The sequence below is a fragment of the Pristiophorus japonicus genome, chromosome 14, assembly GCF_044704955.1.
Source record: "Pristiophorus japonicus isolate sPriJap1 chromosome 14, sPriJap1.hap1, whole genome shotgun sequence".
Taxonomy (NCBI): Eukaryota; Metazoa; Chordata; class Chondrichthyes; family Pristiophoridae; genus Pristiophorus; species Pristiophorus japonicus.
In genome coordinates this window covers 132,399,876-132,421,105 of record NC_091990.1, presented here as the reverse complement: position 1 = coordinate 132,421,105, position 21,230 = coordinate 132,399,876, and the positions used below count along the sequence as shown (strand labels likewise).

At 45.3% G+C, this 21,230-nt stretch overlaps 1 long non-coding RNA gene across 2 annotated transcripts in view; it reads right to left on the bottom strand.

The window, feature by feature from the left end:
• The window catches only part of LOC139280115 (uncharacterized), a 79,267-nt gene that overhangs the window by 13,792 nt on the left and 44,245 nt on the right, over positions 1 to 21,230 (bottom strand). The window contains exon 3 of one of the 2 annotated variants that reach the window (XR_011596624.1): positions 2,596 to 2,739. This is a non-coding gene — a long non-coding RNA (uncharacterized lncRNA). Of the gene's footprint in view, positions 1 to 1,793; positions 2,740 to 21,230 lie in introns of those variants that run through there. The other variant, XR_011596623.1, reaches the window with a different exon arrangement.

Genomic DNA, 21,230 nt, shown 5'->3' with positions numbered 1-21,230 from the left:
TGGGAGAGTAACAGAGGCTGGTGGGAGAGAGAGGGGCTTGGGGGAGAGTGAGGGAGGCTAGGGGGGGAGAGAGAGGCTGGGGTGGGGGGGGGAGAGAGAGAGACACGGATGGGGGGGAGGGGAGAAGATACACTGGTAATTCCTCTCAGCACCACGTGGATGGAATGATTTGTGCCGAAAAGGCGGGTGGTGGAGCTTGACAGGGGCAGGGCTTGCCATATGTCTGTCAAAAATGTGCAGTACGGGCCGGGGTGGGGCGGGGGCTGGACAGGCGCCTTTCTGTCAAAAAAGGTGCAGTACAAATAGTTACATTGATAATTAAAGGTCTTTCATCTAGCACACATCTGTGACATCACATCAAACAAAAGCACCTGAAAGTGTAGCCAGAGATGTCACACTTCAAAAGTCATAGTGGAGCATGTAATGATTAAATTGTCAAATAACCATTTATCTATTAAATGACCACGGGGGAAGATGTATCACGTTCTGCCAACCATCTACAAGGGACATCGTTGGAGTGGATGATATCCAGAAGTCACGACACTGTCACTATTCACTTCATACCCAATAAATCTGTTAACAATCCGTACACAATGCCTGCCCCATCTGTGGTGGGGTGGGGGTTGGGGAAGGATGCACTTGCGCTGGGGTAAGGCATTTTGGTTGGGGGAGGGATGTACTTGGACTGGGGTAAGGCACTTTGGCTGGGGGAGGCATGCACTTGGACTGGTGTAAGGCAGTTTGGCTGGTCCTTGCTGTCTTTTGGGGAGCTCTGTCCTCTGTCGCTTCAGGAAGTCAAAGTAGATCGAGTTACAATTTGCAAAGTCAGTGAGACCTTGGGATGGGCGGTTCCAGTTACACATTCCTGTGAAACTGCAGGGTGTGGCTTATCCTCCAAGGGGACCAATCATAAACAAAGAGTGGAGCATGGTGGCCATTTTTGCAGTACAAATAAGCACATTCTTTAATTAACTAGACTAGCAGATCTCCCTAGAATGGTTCACAATTAGTTGAAGGATACACTGTATTATAAGAATAGAAGTATTATCAACAATGTGATGCAGAAAGTGTGACTGTGATTTATTTTGGTTAAATCACCATACCATTCAGGAATCTGACAAGTTACTATCCAAATAACATGGGCCTACTTTATGCGAAACAAGATGCTGCTGAAGGTGGAGAGTCTGATATTGTTGTAATAAATTTGATAAGTTAAGGGCATGATACTTTTTTGGGAAGGTGTTTTGAGTGATCCTGCTTCATATTTTTAAGAGAAGTACTTTATCTACATACATTTAAACACATTGAGTGCGCATAAACACAACTGTGACACATAATCCTTTTGATAGATTATTACTATTTTCTACAGTTACCATGTGATAATTTCTGTGCATTTCAAAAGCATTAGATATTTTGAATTATCAGCGATAAGCTTCGAAACATTCCTAAACTCAAAATGATCCCTATTAGCTCATTTCAGAAATACCAAAATTTGCTCCATGTAGACAACAAAAGAGATCTGAAGATGCTCTATAGTAAAAACTTAAATAATCTAAACCCAAATTATAAATTATAACTAGAACTCGATTAATCAGTGCAAAAAAGCATGTGTAAGCTATATCCTTACAAATTAAATATTCAGTTGATTCAATGTGTTCTTTTCAGTATTAAGTACATACAGAAAATCCACAGTAAAAAAGTTGTTTAACAACAATTTAATGTATTTTGTGTTCTTCAGCTGTCACTTGGAATCCTGGGTAATAAACCTTGAGTCAACTGGCACTTGACCCTGGACTTCTACAGGCAGAATACTACCACATTTCAACCAAGTTAGCACAGACAGCACATATGAAGTGCCCAGCTAACTAGAAAGAGGGAACATCAACAAATCTTCCATCTCAGGTTGCATTTTAGCACCACCTACCAGCTGGTACTGGAGCAGCATTGTCAGAGGCCATGGAACTATTTTGTTAACATGTTAACATTTCTCTCACTTTGTCTAACAAATCGGGAAAAACTAGTGAAATGTGGCCTTTAGGAAGTTGAACTTAAACATTTGATGAGACTGGTGTTAAAATTGAGGTCACAAGTCAACTGATAAAAGCCTGACAGTGATTTCACACTCCACAAATGCAGCATTGGTGCAAAGCTGAAGTGGTTTATCGCCAATTCTAAACATAGGATGTTAATTGAGCATTAAGGTCCATACACTGGATTCTGGCTGCATTTATGCGAGGGCAACATTTTCCAGGACCTTGTGACACTGGTGCAGTCTTGCAAGCAGGAAGTAGTTTAGCGGAAATGTTCTCCCGTTTACTGGCTATTGATTTCATTGAGGTCAGCATCTCAGAAAATTTAGCCTGAAAACTGCAGCATCCGTGTACACCACAACTGTTTTATTCCGATGCTATATTCACAGGGACCGAAAATCACAGGTTTCGATCTCAGTGCACACCAGTGCCGACCTGGCTTTAGTTTGTGGAGTCAGTGGGAGGGCACCTCATTAGCATGGGACAAGCCGGTGCAAGTGCCACTTCAGGTTCATCTCCCGTGCCCACCTCTCCATGGTGGCTGCAAATTCCAGCACGCACCTACCTAGCCATGATCTCTACAGCCCGCTGTGTAATGGGGCCAATCTTTACTTTTTTAAGAAGTCCTTTTCTCTGGGGATCCAAGCTGCTTCTCTGGCCTGGACTCCACCGACTGGACTCATAGTCGAGTTTCCCTGACACCTAGGTGCTGAAAGAGAAAGAGTATGATCAGTAAAGAGGTAAATGAAGGTAATGATTGTTAGGAGATGTATATTGGCACCAGTGCCTAAACTTGCATTAATCCTTGTGGGGTCATTGAACCTCTGTTGACAGTACTGTGTGGTATTTGGAATGGTGGAAGTAACACTGACTGTGTCTGCCAGTTCCCTCCATATGGCCTGCACCACCCTCTTGTAGGCCTTCTTGTCCTCTGTCCAATAACTATGCTCTTCTGGCCCTTCCTTCTGCCTGAAGGATCTCCAGGGATGTGTCCTAGAATCTGGGATCTGCTGACACCTCGAACCTGTTGTTGCATCAGCCATTCTTGCAACAGCTGCACCAGAACTGAAATCCCCTCCTACACAACAGCAGTAAACCAGTTAGGAATGGTATTACCGCACCAAACCTGCCCTGAATAGTAAATGAGAGCCTCAAGAGGAAATTGCATGGTGATTAAGAAAGGGAAGATAGATTATGAAAGTAAACTAGCACAAAATATAAAAACAGATAGCAAGAGTTTCTATAGGTATATAAAAAGAAAAAGAGTGGCTAAAGTAAATGTTGGTCCCTTAGAGGACGAGACCGGGGAATTAGAAATGGGGAACATGGAGATGGCAGAAATGCTGAACAAATATTTTGTATCAGTTTTTACGGTAGAGGACACGTACAATATTCCAACAGTGGATAGTCAAGGGGCTATAGGGGGGAAGGAACTTAACACAATCACAATCACTAAGGAGGTGGTACTCAGTAAGATAATGGGACTAAAGGCAGATAAATCCTCTGGACCTGATGGCTTGCATCCTAGGGTCTTAAGAGAAGTAGTGGCAGGGATTGTGGATGCATTGGTTGTAACTTACCAAAATTCCCTGGATTCTGGGGAGGTCCCAGCAGATTGGAAAACTGCAAATGTAACGCCACTATTCAAAAAAGGAGGCAGACAAAAAGCAGAAAACTATAGACCAGTTAGCCTAACATCTGTGGTTGGGAAAATGTTGGAGTCCATTATTAAAGAAGCAGTAACAGGACATTTGGAAAAGCAAAATTTGGTCAGGCAGAGTCAGCATGGATTTATGAAGGGGAAGTCATGTTTGACAAATTTGCTGGAATTCTTTGAGGATGTAACGAACAGGGTGGTTATAGGGGAACCAGTGGATGTGGTGTATTTGGACTTCCAGAAGGCATTTGACAAGATGCTACACAAAAGGTTACTGCACAAGATAAAAGTTCACGGATTGGGAGTAATATATTAGCATGGATAGAAGATTGGCTAATAAACAGAAAACAGAGAGACGGGATAAATGGTTCATTCTCTGGTTGGCAATCAGTAACGAGTGGAGTGCCGCAGGGATCAGTGCTGGGACCCCAACTATTTACAATCTATATTAACGACTTGGAAGAAGGGACTGAGTGTAACGTAGCCAAGTTTGCTGACGATACAAAGATGGGAGGAAAAGAAATGTGTGAGGACACAAAAAATCTGCAAAAGGGCATAGGCAGGCTAAGTGAGTGGGCAAACATTTGGCAGATGGAGTATAATGTTGGAAAGTGTGAGGTCATGCACTTTGGCAGAAAAAAATCAAAGAGCAAGTTATTATTTAAATGGAGAAAGATTGCAAAGTGCTGCAGTACAGCGGGATCTGGGGGTACTTGTGCATGAAACGCAAAAGGATAGTATGTAGATACAGCAAGTGATCAGGAAGGCCAATGGTATCTTGGCCTTTATTGCCAAGGGGATGGAGTATAAAAGCAGGGAAATCTTGCTACAGCTATACAAGGTATTGGTGAGGCCACACCTGGAATACTGCGTGCAGTTTTGGTTTCCATATTTATGAAAGGATATACTTGCTTTGGAGGCAGTTCAGAGAAGGTTCACTAGGTTGATTCCGGGGATGAGGGGGTTGACTTATGATGAAAGGTTGAGTAGGTTGGGACTCTACTCATTGGAGTTCAGAAGAATGAGAGGTGATCTTATCGAAACGTATAAGATTATGAGGGGGCTTGACAAGGTGGATGCAGAGAGGATGTTTCCACTAATGGGGGAGACTAGAACTAGAGGGCACGATCTTAGAATAAGGGGCCGCCCATTTAAAACAGAGATGAGGAGGAATTTCTTCTCTCAGAGAGTTATAAATCTGTAGAATTTGCTGCCTTGGAGAGCTGTGGAAGCTGGGACATTGAATAAATTTAAGACAGAAATAGACTGTTTCTTGAGCGATAAGGGGATAAAGGGTTATGGGGAGTGGGCGGGGAAGTGGAGCTGAGTCCATGATCAGATCAGCCATGATCTTATTGAAAGACGGAGCAGGCTCGACGGGCTGTATGGCCTACTCCTGTTCCTATTTCTTATGTTCTTATGTTCGTGGCGGATTCACATGGGAGGATGGTATTCCTGTTGTTTTGCTGATTTACAAATGGGAGGAGAATTTGGCAGCTCATGTCACAAAATGTGAAATCTATTATGAAGATGGTTCTAACATGTCATAAATTGCATGGCATAAATTGCAGCTCTTGTTGTTCAGCTTTAGTTCTAGAAGGAGTGCAAAACTCCATGGATAAACTGGGATTCACATATTCCGCATGTATTGCATTTGTAAGGTTTAGCAAGCGACTAATCAGACTTTCATCCAAGTCACCTGCTGTTTATCAGGCTCTGAGAAATATGTTCTAAAAGAGTATATTAAGTCCTTGCTGATTGATTCTAGTTTTAATGTTTTAAAGAATTGTGCTGACTCAATATCTTGTATCATTTGAATTCTTTCATGTATCAGCTGTGGGTCATTGTCTGAGCCAGAAGGTTGTGGGTTCAATTCCCTGTCCAGGGAGTTGACCACATAAATCTTGCCTGACACCCCAGTGCTGAGGGAGTGTTGTGCTGTCTTTTGGTTGAGATGTTAAACTGAGACCCCCTCTCAGGTGGATGTAAAAGATCCCATGGCACTATTTCGAAGAAGAGCAGAGCAGTATCCCTGGTGTCCTGGGCAATATTTATCACTCAATCAACATAACAAAAACTGATTAGCTGGTCATTATCACATTGCTGTTCGTGAGCTGTGCGCAAGTTGGATGCCGCATTTCCCACATTACAACAGTGACTACACTCCAAAAGTACTTAACTGGCTGTAAAGCACTTAGAAACGTCTGGTGGTTGTGAAAGGCACTATATAAATGCAAGTCTTGCTTTCTATTTCTTAACCTGTAAATAAATCTAGCTAGTTTTAGTTGAGAGACATTGATTGGTTTGGTATTGTCTGCCTTTTGAAAGAGACAAGTTAATATCATGATCTATAATCAAAAATATTCGGTGATTCGGTGAGCACGCTATCCCATTCACTGCAGGTGCAAGGATCCGGGTCTCAGATCATAAAAGATTCATGTTGGTTACGCTCATGTTTTCTATGTTTCTATAGCAGGAATGGGGGACTGAAGTTGCATGTTCAGCCATGAACTCATAGAATGGCGGTGCAGGCTCGAAGGGCCGAATGGCCTACTCCTGCACCTATTTTCTATGTTTCTATGTTTCTATGTCAAAAGGCAGTTATCATGACAAGAATGTTGTGGCAGCTCAAAGTCTAGTTAAATAGTACACATTGACGGAAACAGCTTTTTTAATGATTTGAATGAAAGTAAACTCTCAGAATCAAAGAGCAGTTACTATGAGCACAGAATCTCAAGATGCGGACAGAGTTAGAATCGGCTGGTCTGCCGTGGAGTTAGTCCAGTGCCATTGTGAATCTAAAATACACAGACTGACACTACGGGAAGAAAATGAGCATCAGGACCAGCATGAGGCAGAGCAGCACAAGCACAAGACTGAAGAAAAGGAGCAGCTGTGCGAGCACAAGGAGAAGGAAATCGAAAAGGTAGCACTGGCGTGCTCTCAAATTGGCAGAGAGGCTTAATTGCTACGAGTGAGTGGGAGTCCAGTGGACTCAGCCCATAATTCTGTTTAAAATAATTGCAATATCTACCATTCCAAATTTTAAAGCAGGGGATGACAGACTAATTTTTAAGGACACTTGAATCATTAGAAACCATGGCAGATGGGTGAAGAGAATTCTGCGCAAAAAGGCTGGAAATATCACATAGCTTTCTTCACAGTTACAGTATGGATCATAATGTAACAAAATGAATGAACAACTCAGCCCTTAGATTTATACATAAAGGAGGAGAAATTCGGTTGCACCTCATTTGGGGCGGTAACCCAGGCGGAGCGGTAAATTTAGTGCCTTGAAAAGGTTTGTGCCCTCCACCCAGAAATTTGTCAGAATCGGTCAAAGAACTGACAGGTGCTAAATCAGTCGTTGCACACCAGAGCTGGGGAGTGCTAACGAAAATGCTGGCGCTAAATTTAACCGAGTCATTGCACATGCGCCGAACTCAGTTTCAGATCCCGTGAAAAGCCGAGTCATATAGGCGCGGCTTAGTAATTCACCCATTAAAGTTTTCAAAATCACTTTTTTTCAAGTTGAACTTTTATTTCTGTCTGCTGCTACAAACTTGGAGGCTCACCACCGTGCTCTGTGTCACCGTTGCACTGACTATGACCTCCGAGGGAAGCGCTTCCTCATCCCTTTAAGTAGCCACCAGTTAATGACTCTGCAAGCCTGTACCGACTGTTTTTCCAGACGTTGTTCTTGATGGTCGCTAAATGAAGCAGCTGCACCTAATTTTCCGACCGGGGTGCAAGCATGGGCGTTGCACGAGGAATACGTCATGATCAGAGTGATCAGCAGCAGCCAGGCGCTACTGGTTTGTGTCATGAATCTTACATTATTATATATAACTGTATCCTAACATGCTATACATGACTGTAATAAGATATGACCTGTAACCATCAGCATACCTTACCACCAGGGGTGCACTTGCAAGAGACAGGTATATAAGGACAGGTCTCAGGCAAGTGCAGCATTCCAGAGCTGTGAAATAAAGGTGCAGGTCCAGAGTGACCTTGACTTCACTACATGCCTCGTGTGAATCTGTATTGAGGGGACAGGACTTTACAGTGGCGACGAGTTACGGGATTACAGAATCCACAGAACGGCGAACAACGGATCAGATGAAAAGTACAATGTGGGAGACAATTGGGAGGACTTTATAGAAAGGCTCCAGCAAAGCTTTGTAACCAAAGACTGGTTAGGCGACGATAAGGCAGACAAGAGAAGATCCCATCTCTTGACCAGCTGTGGCTCGAAAACATACGCTTTAATGAAGGATCTGTTGGCACCCGAGAAACCAGCAAGCAAGTCGTTTGAAGGATTGAGCACACTGGTAAGAGACCACCTGAAGCCAGCGAGCAGCCTACACATGGCCAGACACAGGTTCTACAACTACAGACGCTGTGTGGGCCAGAGCATACCCGACTTCGTGGCGGAACTTCGGAGGTTGGCTAGTTTATGTGAGTTCTCCGATGAACTGAGGAGAGAAATGCTGAGAGACTTTTTCATTGAAGGAATAGGCCACGCAGGCATATTCTGAAAGCTCATAGAGACCAAGAACCTGACCTTAGAGGCAGCAGCCCTGATTGCACAGACATTCTTGGTAGGGGAAGAAGAAACGAGGTTGATTTACAATGCAGGTACGACAACTAACGAAATATCGGAACAAGAAGTTCACAGCACTAAACAAGCTGCTACCCCCACACACAGACAAAACCGGGAGAACAGGCTCTTGACAGCAGGCAGAAGCCATCAAGGGTCACAGGAATGGCAGTTCACACCTCATCAACCCACAATGCAAGCAATCAACTACAAAGTGAGAGAAGCTCAAGCGAGATCAGCCAGATGCAGCTCATTCTTTGGGAACACTTTGAACAATGGAACAGGTCTGTGCTGGAGGTGTGGGGGTGGGCACTCATCAAGGGGATGTTGACTTCAGCAGGCTGTTTGCAGAAATTGTGAATATACAGGGTATTTGGCCCGCTTGTGCAAAAAAACGGCAGCTCGGCTGGTATATGAATCGGATGGGTTGGAAAGCAGACCAGAAGATGGTGGGGACAGTACCCGGGACACCGATGTACAGCGGGTCAACACGATCAATGGCCGCTGCTCCTACAACAGGATGCCTCCTATAATGATGAGGGTCCTACTCAACGGGATATCTGTTAACATGGAGCTGGATACGGGAGCGAATCAATCTATCATGGGCGCTCAACAATTTGAACAACTGTGGCCGCATAAAAGAGACAGACCAAAACTCACAAGGGTCGACACCAAACTAAGGACCTATACCAAAGAAATCGTACCAGTCCTCGGCAGCGCCATGCTCTCTGTCACACACAAAGGGACAGTGAACCGACTTCCCCTGTGGATTGTCCCCGGAGACCCCCCAGCACTGCTGGGGAGAAGCTGGCTGGCAAAACTAAATTGGAAATGGGATGATGTCCATGCCATGTCATTAGAGGAACGGACCTCCTGCTCAACAGTTATAAAGCGATTTGAACATCTCTTTCAGCCAGGTGTGGGCACTTTCAAAGGGGCCAAAGTCAAAATCTACATCACACAGGATGCTAGATCGGTCCATCACAAGGCCAGAGCTGTACCCTATGTGATGAGGGAAAAGATTGAACACAAACTAGACAGGCTTCTGCGGGAAGGCATTATATCACCTGTGAAATTTAGCGACTGGGCAAGTCCCATCGTCCCAGTCATGGAGCCTGATGGATCCGTACGAATTTGTGGGGACTACAAATCTACCATAAACAGAGTCTCCCTACAGGACCAGTACCCGCTGGCCAGAGCGGAGGACTTATTTGCCACATTGGCTGGAGGTAAACTTTTCTCAAAATTAGACCTCACATCTGCGAATATGACGCAAGAATTGACCGAGGAATCCAAGCTACTCACCACCATCAACACACATCGAGGCCTTTTCATGTACAATCGATGCCCATTCGGCATCAGGTCGGCAGCTGCCATATTCCAGCGCAACATGGAGAGTCTGCTCAAGTCCATCCCGGGGACGGTTGTATTTCAAGACGACATACTTATCACGGGCAGGGACACCGACTCCCATCTCCGTAATTTGGAGGAAGTACTAAAGTGGTTGGATCGGGTAGGCCTACGAGTCAAGAAATCCAAGTGCCTGTTTCTCGCACCCGAGGTTGAATTTTTGGGCAGAAGGATTGCCGCTGATGGAATCCGCCCAACAGAGTCCAAAACAGAAGCAATTCGCCTGGCACCCAGGCCCCGGAATGTCTCAGAACTGCACGCCTTTCTCGGGCTACTCAATTACTTTTGGAACTTTATGCAGAACTTAAGCATGCTGCTGGAGCCTCTCCATGTGTTACTCAGGAAGGGGTGCGATTGGTTTTGGGGGGACGCCAGGAACGCGCCTTCAATAAGGCACGCAACCTTCTGTGTTCCAACAGTGTTTTGACTTTCTTTGATCCAGGTAAAAAGCTAGTTCTCACATGCAATGCGTCAGCGTATGGGGTCGGGTGCGTTTTGCAACATGTCAATAGTGCTTATGCCTCCAGATCACTTTCGCGGGCGGAGCGCGGATACGGAATGGTGGAGAAGGAGGCGCTCGCGTGCGTGTACGGTGTCAAAAAGATGCACCAATACCTTTTCGGGGCCATGTTCGCGTTAGAAACCGACCACAAGCCCCTCACGTCCCTCCTATCCGAGAGCAAGGCAATAAACGCCAACACCTCGACGCGAATTCAACAGTGGGCACTCATGCTGGCGTCCTACGACTATACCATAAGGCACAGACCAGGCACAGACAACTGTGCCGACGCGCTCAGCAGGCTACCCCTGGTGACCACGGAAGGGTCTGGCGATCAGGACTGTGAGATAGTCATGGCGATCAATGCCTTTGAGTCCACAGGTTTGCCCATGACGGCTCGCCAAATCAGAGCCTGGATGGCCAGCGACCCCACGTTATCCTTAGTAAAAAGATGTGTCCTAACCGGTGACTGGGCAGAGGCTTGCGATGCCTGCCCCGAGGAATTAAAACCCTTTCACAGGCGCATGCATGAGCTATCACTACAAGCAGACTGCCTGATGTGGGGCAGCTGAGTAGTCATGCCTCTGCGAGGCAGAGAGGCATTTGTCCGGGAGCTCCACCGCGAGCACCCGGGGATCGTTCTCATAAAGGCCATAGCCAGATCCCACGTCTGGTGGCCTGGTATTGACGCGGACTTGGAGCTCTGCGTCCGAAGGTGCACCATTTGTACCCAACTCAGCAATGTCCCCAGGGAGGCTCCACTGAGCCCCTGGCCCTGGCCTACCAAACCGTGGTCGCGGGTGCACGTAGACTATGCGGGCCCATTCATGGGCAACATGTTCTTCGTAGTTGTAGATGCATTTTGAAAGTGGATCGAATGCACCATTTTAAACTCGAGCACAACCTCCACCACTGTGGAGAGCCTCGCAACCATGTTTGCAATGCACGGAATCTCTGGCATATTGGTCAGTGACAATGGTCCGTGCTTCACCAGCGCAGAATTCCAAGACTTTATAATTGACCACGGCATAAATCACGTCAAGACGGCACCATTCAAGCCAGCCTCCAACGGCCAGGCGGAGAGAGCAGTGCAAATCATTAAACAAGTCATGCTTAAAATCCAAGGTCCCACGCTGCAGGGTCACCTGTCGCGACTGCTGCTGGCATACAGATCTCGTCCGCACTCACTGACTGGGATCCCCCCAATGCAACCTGTTAATGAACAGGACTTTAAAAACAAGGCTCTCATTAATCCTCCCAGACATGCACGAAATCGTTGAGGCAAAGCGCCGTAAGCTGACTGAGCACCATGACAGAAATTCGAGGGGGAGATAGAATGAGATAGGGGACAAAGTGTTTGTACTAAACTATGGCAGTGGTCCCAAATGGCTTGCAGGGACAGTAACGGGCAAGGAAGGAAACAGACTACTGGTAGCACAAATGGACAATGGCAAAACCTGCCGGAGGCATGTAGACCAAGTCAAAAGCAGATTTACCAACAACACTGCGGAACCAGAGGCAGACTACAATGTGGAACTCGCACCACACCTGGTGGACAGACAGAGGGAACAACCTGAGGAAAGGGCAATCCCAACAGATAGCCCAGGCGAGTCAACAACAATCACACCAATCAAAACAGACAGCCCAGGTGAGAAACCAGCAACTACACCCAAAGAAAAACAGACACCAAGGCAAACAACTGATCCACAACTCAGACGCTCCACTCGAGAGCGTAGACCACCTGAGAGACTGAACCTATAAAGACAATAAGACCTTGGGGGAGGGTGATGTCATGTATCTTACATTATTATTGCTAACTGTATCCTAACATGCTATACATGACTGTAATAAGATATGACCTGTAACCACCAGCATACCTTACCACCAGGGGTGCACTTGCAAGAGACAGGTATATAAGGACAGGTCTCAGGCAAGTGCAGCATTCCAGAGCGGTGAAATAAAGGTGCAGGTCCAGAGTGACCTTGACTTCACTACATGCCTCGTGTGAATCTGTACTGAGGGGACAGGACTTTACAGTTTGCACCCCCGGTGAGCCTCTAATGAATTTTCGTTTGGGGTGCTAAACGCTGCGCTCCTGGTCGATAACCTCTTACGCTCCCATTAACGCCCCCTCTGGCTGCTAACTGGGACGTTAGACAACCGAAAATCCAGCCTATGATGTTACAAAAATATCTACAAACCCAAAGTTAGAGAACTGGCAAAAGAAATGAAAAATGTACAGAAACTGTGGTTAGAGGTAGACAATGTGATGGCTTATGATAACACATGTGAGTTAATATTAAGAGATAATTTTCCAGAAAATGTTTAGGATGATTTAAGGGTATAATTGCTTGACCAGGACCTTCAGTCAAATGGTCGAGTGGGACAATCATTTTGTGACCTTGTGAGTGGTGAAAAGCTGATGAGCAGTTGGGAAGATGGATGTCCCACACTGATTAGTTATCAGTCGACTCACTGAAGTTTGAACTGCTGACACCCAGCAAGCCAGACACTGTACAGCTCAATAGATCAGAGCTTCTATCGAGATTAAAATCTTCTAAATGCAGCAAGATGGGAAACAAAACAAGGCTGAGAGGGAGATCTGGGGTCACCAAATGCTACCATAACATGAGATTGTCCTGAACTGTCTAATGATCCCAAGCTTGCAGAATATGATGCAGCACTCTAATCTCCATGAATGATGAGTAACAATAGGTCTGCATGATACAGGGTGTATTCTGACACTGGTATACACATATTTGGTATAGGTCAGTTATTTTCTATAGGGTAGGAGCTCGTGAGTCTGGCACAACATCCCGGAAACAAACAGTGATCTGGAAACACCGGGCCTGGGAGTTCCTGGTTAGCCTTTTAAGGGACCAAACCCCTTACAAGGCCAATGAGACCACTTCCCAGCCCCGAAGGGCTTTAGCTTAAGATTGAAGGCAGGAACACCAAAAGAGATGAGGCATACCAATCAAGGGAATGGGGTAAGTGCCAGGGAAGTGGCCCAAACTCTCTGTGTAGAACAGTTAAAAATAAATTCTGGAGCCTGAGCAGGGCCGGGGAGGGAAATAGGGCATTGGAAGAAGGGGGAAGGGGAAATACTAGGCCTTCCCCAGTGGCAGTCAGGCGTAAGAGTTCCAGGCAGTGTGGGGCAGGTGGGCCCCAGAGATGTACTTATAGTGGTGCACTGACCTAACCAGATTTTGCAGGGTAAGAAGGAGGTTCCTGCTCCATGCTATTTAGGAGAACATCCTACTTATCCTGCAAAATCTGGTCAGGTCAGTGCTCGAGGACACTGACAGATGTAAGCATCAGGAATGCAGTCTGCAGATTTTCAGGATTATAATTTTGGGCAATATGTGGCAAGAGTGTCTAACTTGGACCTATACATAGTGGTTTGTCAATGTGATATTTGTCATCTTTCATAGGAGACAAGAGAACAGAGTGGACAATCTCCATGATTTAATTGTAACCCTGGACATGCTAACCCAGGGTGTCCTTGTACAGCACACTTGGAGTACTGTGAACAGTTCTCGTCCCCATATTATCATCATCATAGGCAGTCCCTCGGAATCGAGGAAGACTTGCTTCCACTCTTAAAATGAGTCCTTAGGTGGCTGAACAGTCCAATACGAGAACCATAGTCCCTGTCACAGGTGGTGCAGATAGCCGTTGAGGGTAAGGGAGGGTGGGACAGGTTTGCTGCATGCTCTTTCCGCTGCCTGCGCTTGGTTTCTGCATGCTCTCGACGATGAGACTCGAGGTGCTCAGCGCCCTCCCGGATGCACTTCCTCCACTTAGGGAGGTCTTTGGCCAGGGACTCCCAGGTGTCAGTGAGGATGTTGCACTTTATCAGGGATGTTTTGAGGGTGCTCTTGTAATGTTTCCTCTGCCCACCTTTGGCTCGTTTGCCGTGAAGGAGTTCCGAGTAGAGCGCTTGCTTTGGGAGTCTCGTGTCTGGCATGCGAACAATGTGGCTTGCCCAGCGGAGCTGATCAAGTGTGGTCAGTGCTTCAATGCTGGGGATGTTGGCCTGGTCAAGGACGCTAATGTTGGTGCGTCTCTCTCATCTGGAGGGAGGACAGCATGCTGGGAGATCTCAGAAATGCAGTGATCATGACCATCTTTAAAAAAGGGGACAAGTCCGACTGTGGCAACTACAGAGGAATCTCCCTGTTATCAGCCACTGGGAAAGTCATCACTAGAGCCCTCCTCAACCGTCTTCTCCCTGTTGCTGAAGAGCTCCTCCCAGAGTCACAGTGCTGATTTCGTCCCCTACGGGGCACAACAGACATGATTTTTGCAGCGCGACAGCTACAGGAAAAATGCAGGGAACAGCACCAGCCCTTATACATGGCTTCTTTGACCTTACAAAGGTCTTTGACACTGTCAACTATGAGGGTCTATGGAGCATCCTCCTCCATTCCAGATGCCCCCAAAAGTTCGTCACTATCCTCTGCCTGCTCCACAACGACATGCAGGCCGTGATCCTTACCAATGGATCCATTACAGACCAAATCCACGTCCGGACCGGGGTCAAACAGGGCTGCGTCATTGCCCCAACCCTCTTCTCAATCTTCCTCGCTGCATGCTCCCCATATTATAGAGGCACTAGAGAAGATGCAAATTTTTTTTTACTAGGATGTACCGGATCTGAGAGGTTATACCTATCAGGAAAGATTGAATAGGCTGGGGCTCTTTTCACTAGAAAAAAAATACTGAGGGTTGACCTGATAGAGGTCTTCCAGAAAGGGTTTGATAGGGTAGATGTAGAGAAAATGTTCCACTTGTGGGTGGCCCAGAACTAGGGGCCATAAATATATGATAGTCATTAATAAATCCAAAAGGGAATTCCGGAGAAACTTCTTTACCCAGCGGGTGGTGAGAATGTGGAACTCTCTTCCAGAGGGAGTAGTTGAGGCGAATAGCATGGATGCATTCAAGGGGAAGCTAGATATGCACATGAGGGAGAAAGGAATAGAAGGATATGTTAGATGAAGAGGGGTGGGAAGAGGCTCGTGTGGAGCATAAATACCAGCATGGACCAGATGGGCCGAAAGGCCTATCTCTGTGCTGTAAGTAAATACTTTGAAATACTTTATAAGTGCACAGGTTTCAGATTTTAGGAGATGCAGTCTACTTATGGATGTGCCAAAAAAGCATTTGGTCTATTTAATATGGTGTTGACTTGTTCAATTCTGCCATGACGTATAAGAGATTAAAAACCAGCTTCATTCACAGAAAATCTCCCTGGTTTATTTTGATACAAATGTTACAGATTTTGTTCATTTTGTCTTAAGCAGCTATCTGAGGGAGGAGCCAAGCCATTCACTACAATATAATCATCTTGTGGGATTTCTTCAAATATGGTTTGAATGGCAATTTATTTTAAATTTAAGTTATTTGGTTTTGGTTGTTTTCTGGAAAGCATTTCTCAGCTTGGCTGATTCTTAAATCAGAACATGAGTAAAGTCCTTGAAGAGTCAGGCCAGATAGTTTCCATGCACGGCGAGAAAAGAAACAGAATTACCATTAAGAATACATAATGTAGCACAGTCATCATGACTAATTATTATTTTCTGCTTACTCAAGGATATAGTTAAGTTTAATAACTGCTGTAAATCCATGTTGTGTCATTGCTACTGTTGAATTATTCTTCACTGTTCAATAAATGTTTGTCAGTTAAATGCTAAGTCACAGTTTAATGTAGTGTTTATTCTGACACCTTTGGAAGTCAAGGAAGATCACAGGCCAGATTCCGCGGTCACAATAATGATGAGGCTAATGGCGCTCGCCGTTATTTATGTGTAAATAGTACAGCAACATCAGACAAGTGGCAGATGCGCGGTTAAATGCGAATATCCAAAGGTTGCTGTCTGAGTTGCGCCACCCCATCGTTAGCTTTGTGAAAAAGGCATCTCACTGTCTGCTGCACCATTACCATGCATTGATTGTCATGAAGTTGCAGTATTTGCACGGTGGATACGAACTAAAGCCGCCGCAGATATTGAGGGCTAGTTTTATAAACGTAAGTACCCGTTTAACGATGTGATAAGTGTTATGACTGCCAATCAACCTGTCTGGCACCAAAAATTAACTAATCCAAGTGTGGAATCATGTTCCTTCAGGCTGTGAATTGGTGTTGGAGATTTTAAAAATGCTAATTTTTTTTCTTACTTTTCTTTTCTGTCTCTTCTCTCTCTCTCTCGTAATCCAATCTTTCTTTCCCTCGCTTTTATTTCTCTTTCTGTACCTGATTTGACTTGGAATTCACCACATTTAATTCATCCTCCTTCTCAGTCCTTCCTGTGTTTATTTCCCAACCCTTAAATCTCATTGGTTAAGGAGATGCATTGTTGGTGATCTTGTTCACTCACGTCCCAGATGACTTGTTTAACGCTGCATTGATATCAGTTTGCACTTTCAGCAACTTAGTGGGCAAAAGATAACTTTAGATGCCCTGCTACACCAAAATCTGGCCCCACACGAGGGTCTTTGATAAAGCCAATAAGTCAAAATAAAAGGAAGAAGTTTTATGTTTGATCCTTAGCATGCTACAAATTTACCAAGATATCTGGGCAAGTAAAAGCACTCTCTGGGACATAGACAGTGAAGGCTGTAGGACGTGCGGAATTTCCCTTCACCCCGTCCAACAGTTTATAGAGTTCGGACTTGTGGAACAGACAACTCAAGACAACGATTTCTGGAATAAGTTCTCTTTACTTAAAGTCAACAAAAGATTACAAGTAAGCATCTAATAGTACCATTACACACCCAGTAATCACGGATTACGAATAAGCATGCATAGGTCTATTCCTTTACTTAAAATTTAAGTGATCATAAGCAAAGACTCATACATACTAACACCAGCGAGTGGTCAATTCGGCGGTGGCTAGTTGTGGCTCTTTAACTGGCAACTGACCAGGTTGCCTTTTGACTGCAGCAGTACCCAATGTCCTTTCACAGCACTGTTTTATACCCCCATAAAACCTGGGCCGTCCCTTTGTGTGTACATCTTTCATCCAGCATAGGTAATGACCGATGTCGTTTTTTATCCTCTTCTCCTAATCATTCAGAGATTGTGAGAGGCATTCCTCCAAGCAAATTCCTAGTTGTTCAGTTATTCATAAGAGTTTGCAGAAGAGCAGTAAACCATATGGTCACATCACACGTCGTTACCTTGTATTCTGGCTTTTGCAGAATTCCCAAGTTATGTTTTCTCCCTTTAGTCTCAAATGTCTCGTTTTATGTGGACTCTCCATTGGAAACACTTCGTCTGGAACTTCTCTCAGGTTAAACAAAAGGATTTGTTTATCTATGAATACCCTCTGCAGTCACAACCATTGATTTTGTCCGGTCTTCGAAAGCACAGAACAACCTACAAGTTTAACCAGCACATTTGCTCAACAGAAAATAATCATCATCATAAGCAGTCCCTCGGAATCGAGGAAGACTTGCTTCCACTCTTAGCATGAGTTCTTAGGTGGCTGTACAGTCCAATATGAGAACCACAGTCTCTGTCACAGGTCGGACAGATAGTCGTTGAGGGAAAGGGTGGGCCTGGTTTGCCGCACGCTCCTTCTGCTGCCTGCGCTTGATTTCTGCATGCTCTCAGCGACGATATTCGAGGAGCTCAGCGCCCTCCCGAATGCACTTCCTCCACTTAGGGCGGTCTATGGCCAAGGACTCCCAGGTGTCAGTGGGGATGTCGCACTTTATCAGGGAGGCTTTGAGGGTGTCCTTGTAACATTTCCTCTGCCCGCCTTTGGCTCGTTTGCCATGGACGAGTTCCGAGTAGAGCTTTGGGAGTCTCGGTCTGGCATGCGGACTATGTGGCCTGCCCAGCAGAGCTGATCAAGTGTGGTCAGTGCTTCGATGCTGGGGATGTTGGCCTGGACGGAGACGCTAATGTTTGTGCATCTGTCCTCCCAGGGGATTTGCAGGATCTTGCAGAGACATCGCTGATGGTATTTCTCCAGCGACTTGAGGTGTCTACTGTACATGGTCCACGTCTCTGAGCCATATAGGAGAGCAGGTATTACTACGGCCTTGTAGACCATGAGCTTGGTGACAGTTTTGAGGGACTGATCTTCAAACACTCTTTTCCTCAGGCGGCAATGTAGTGGAAAAAGAGGTGAGGGAGGGAACCAGAGTATGACTGGAACAAAAAATGTTCCACATATCCCACAAAAAGGCAGACCTAGCTAGGACCCATACAAGTTCCCATAGCAACATCTTTTAGTTGAAGGAAGTGAGTGGAATCAAAGGGGTTGTTCAATGAGAGAACAAGTTCAGCCAGGCGGAGGAGGGTGGTGATGGATGGGGACTAGTTGGGCCCCGTTCAATGAAGAAGCAGGGGCCCTCAGGCCATCCTGGTGGCGATTGAAGTGTAGAGGGATTGGATGTCCATGATGAAAAGAAGATGGTTAGGGCCAAGAAGCTGGAAACTATTAAAGTGGCGGAGGCCATCAGAAGAGCCGGGGATGTAGGTGGGAAGAGACTGGACGAGGGGAGGAATAATAGCTTTGAGATAGGAATAAATCAGTTCCGTGGGGCAAGAACAGGCTGAAACAATGGGTCTACCAGGGCAGTCCCATTTGTGGATCTGGGGAAGGGGGTAGAAGCAAGCTGTGCGGAATTGAGGGACTATGAGGCTGGCGACTGTGGAGGGAAGATCTCCAGAGAAGATGCGTCTGGGAATGTAAGTCTGGGAAACGATGACTTGATGTTCGGTGGTGGGATAATGGCCAAGGGTGAGATAGCAAGTGGTGTCAGAGAGTTGGTGTTCAGCCTCCACAAGGTAGAGGCTGGTTCACCAAACAACAACAGTGCCATCCTTGTCAGCAGGTTTAATGACAATGTGAGAGTAGGACCTGAGAGGACAGAGGTAGGTTAGAGCGAGCAGAGTAGAAAAATTGATAAATGTTGAGTTCATAATTCAGTAGCGAACCAAGCTGAATATAAAATGTACAGGAGGGTGCTGAAAAAGGAAATAAGAGAGGCAAAGATAGTGTATGAGAATCGATTAGCAAGTAAATTAAAAAGGAACCCAAAAGTCTTTATAACCACATAAATAGTAAAAAAAAAAGTAGTTAAAGGAAGGATGGGACCTATTAGGGACAACTTCTTATGGAGGCAGAGGACATGACTGAGGTACAAAATGAGTACTTTGCATATGTCTTCACTAAAGGAGGAAGTAATAGAGAAATTGGATAAGATAAAAACAGATAAAGAGATTGGCAATTTAAAGCAGGAAAGTCATCCAGCTGCTGGGGGGAAGCAAGGTGGAAATTGTGGAAGCTGTGGGCACAATCTTCCAATCCTACAATCTACAAGATGCACTGCAGCAACTCGCCAAGGCTTTTTTGACAGCACCTCCAAAACCTGCGACTTCTACCACCTAGAAAGACAAGGGCAGCAGGCACATGTGAACACCATCACCTCCAAGTTCCCCTCCAAGTAATGCATCATCCTGACTTGGAAATATATTGACGTTCCTTCATCGTTGCTCAGTCAAAACTCCTGGTACTCCTCCCTAACAGCACTGTGGGAGTACCTCATGGACTGCAGTGGTTCAAGAAAGTGGCTCAAGGGCAATTAGGGAATGGCAATAAATGCTGGCCTTGTCAGCAACGCCTACATCCCAGAATGAATTTTTTTTTAATCCTCCTTCGATATGGGAGTGGTGCCAGAAGATTGGAGAATTGTAAATGTTACACCCCTGTTCAAAAAAGAGGTGGATAAACCCGGCAACAACAGGCTAGTCAAGCTAATGTCGGTGGTGGGGAAACTTTAAGAGAAATTAATCCAAGACAAAATTGAATTTGGAAATTTTAAAAAAGTTTTTCACATATTCATTCTCACAATGTGGGAGTCATTGGCAAGGGGTAGAAATTGTTTCTCATTGCACCCATTTTCCAGGGGCAAAATAGACCAATTACGGGGTTCAGCATCCTGCGACTGTGTTATGGGTGTCATCATATTGGTAAAGGCAACTTTGCAGGTGTCTCAGGCAGCCACCTTTAAACAGGCCCTTGAATATGTTAATGAAGGGCCTGATGCCTGTACAGGTACAACCTCCGAAATCCGGAAACCTCTGCTTTTTGGGGTTTTCCGGATTTTGGAACAGATATCTGACGTCTCGAATCTTTCGCCTTAATTTTGATTTTTGGCGCACCCGTATTCTGGACGAAAAAAAACGCCCGAGAGAAACCCTTAATAAAGGGAAGTTAAAGTTTTAATTTTTTCATTTTTTTTAAGCATGTCTTGTTTTTTACAATTTTTTTGGTGTTTTCCCCCTCCCAAGGCCTCTCTCACAGCGGTAATCAGCATTGGGCTAAAGTTGGCGAATCTTCATGCAACGCCGATTTTTCCCGCTGGGCGCATTTTCTAACAAAACTTAGGCCTTTAAAAAATAGCGGAGTGATTAGCGTTATTTTTGGCGAAAAATGCTGATAAAATACCACCATCACCAAAAAATGAATTTCCAGGTCTTTGAGTGCAATAAGTGCTTGTATGCAAACTTCACTGATGGGCACTTCTACCCTCAGATTATCTAGTCGTTCCTTTTTTTTGTGTAGGGGATTGACAAGTTGAAACACCTCTAGGTTAGGTAAAAAATAGGTGGACTACTGTCTTACTTCTAGTGACAGTATCGCGTGTTTCTAGCCAATAACCATCTCCTCAACATCTCTGGAACCATGCCTCAGGAAAGATCAACACTTTTGGATGTCTTGAGATCATCAAAGCCGCAATATAAATGCAAGTCGTTCTTTCTTGTCAGGAGGTTGGGAAAAGATTTGGGGTGGTGGGCAGAAATGAGAACAGTAATTGTACAGTACTGTGTAAGAGTTCTGGTTGAGTTGACGTGAGTTTAATTTGATCAAGAGGAATTTGGCTATATCGGTGTGGACTGATTATACAGAGAGGCGCGGTTAAAAAAAATGTCTGGATTTCGGAACATTCCAGATTTTGGAACTCTGGATCTGGGAGGTTGTACCTGTACATGGACCTTTCTGGGACTGA